The sequence below is a fragment of the Pteropus vampyrus genome, unplaced genomic scaffold (genome assembly GCF_000151845.1).
Source record: "Pteropus vampyrus isolate Shadow unplaced genomic scaffold, Pvam_2.0 Scaffold207, whole genome shotgun sequence".
Lineage (NCBI taxonomy): Eukaryota > Metazoa > Chordata > Mammalia > Chiroptera > Pteropodidae > Pteropus > Pteropus vampyrus.
In genome coordinates, this window is record NW_011888988.1 from 2,643,129 (window position 1) to 2,644,299 (window position 1,171).

General features: G+C 43.8%; 1 pseudogene; it reads right to left on the bottom strand.

The window, feature by feature from the left end:
- LOC111746981 lies at positions 1–562 on the bottom strand (annotated as a pseudogene).
- Between the last annotated feature and the right edge of the window lie 609 nt (positions 563–1,171).

The following is a 1,171-nucleotide window of genomic DNA, read 5'->3' on the forward strand; positions in this document are numbered from 1 at the left end:
CTTCTTCTTTTCACCTTTTCTACTTTCTTCCTCCTCTTCATCTTCATCTCATGCTCTTCATCGACTTCTCTACCACATCCGCATTCCTCTTCCTCCCCATTGACTTCATCTTCATCACCAAACTCTTTCTCCTCACCTTCATCGTCCTCATCCTCCTCCACCTCAGCATCCAGGTAGGTCAGCGGGGGCGGGAACCTGAAGACACTCCCGGTAGTCACTCAGGTTAGTCACCTCCCAGTTAAACATACCTAGGCTTTTCAGACACTCTTTCAAAGTTTCCACGGTGCTGATATTTTTCGGTTTATTCTTACCAAAGTTTAGATGTGTGCGATTTAGAAGTTTTTCTGCTAGCCTGTCCAGACATCCAAAGAGTCTATCATCACTGAGCTCAAGGTTTTTCCATTTAGGTAGTTTGGGGGGATTCGAAACTGAAATCAAGCCTACATTTATTAAACTGTAAGTTCACAGATTCAGCTGTTAATGCCTCAATTTCCCCATCCTTTGATTTGCAATTGCCCAGGGCAAGTTCACAAAAAGGCTCCTCTGCTCCAAGCATCCTCATCTTCCCTCTCTTCAAACTTACCTTTCTGCAGCGAGGCTGTTCAAAGGGGGCTGCCAGGATACGTCCCCGGGGCGAGTGGAGCCCCAGAGCCAATGTACTCACAGGGGCGTAGCGAAACCAGGGAGGGAAAGAAAGCTGGAGCACAGCGCTAGTCTCACTATTTAAAAAATGTTTAAGGAAAAGAGTGTGATGTCTTTATAAAATAGGTTATGAAACAACAGGCTTAGCCAAGAAATATTTAATGATAATTAGGTACTGATGATTAAAAAAATAAAAGAGGGGGAGTAGTTAATTGAAGAAATTAGTAACTTATTTGATGGGAACTTTTTCCCAGCTGAGAAGAAATAATCATAGGCTACATTTACATTTTACAGAGACTAGAAACTCTTGCAGTTTTTTTCCCCCTCTTTCCTCCCCTGAAAGAGGAACGATTAAGAAATAGTATGTTGACACAAAGGTCATATTTTTCACGAAGAGAGATGGCTAAGGAGGGCTGGCCAAGTGTCAGGAGGAAGAAACGGCACCTTCATGAGGGGTACGAACAGCCAAGCTTTGGGTATCCTTGGGTTTTATCCTGACCCTGTCCTTGTATGCACCCTGCATTCAGGA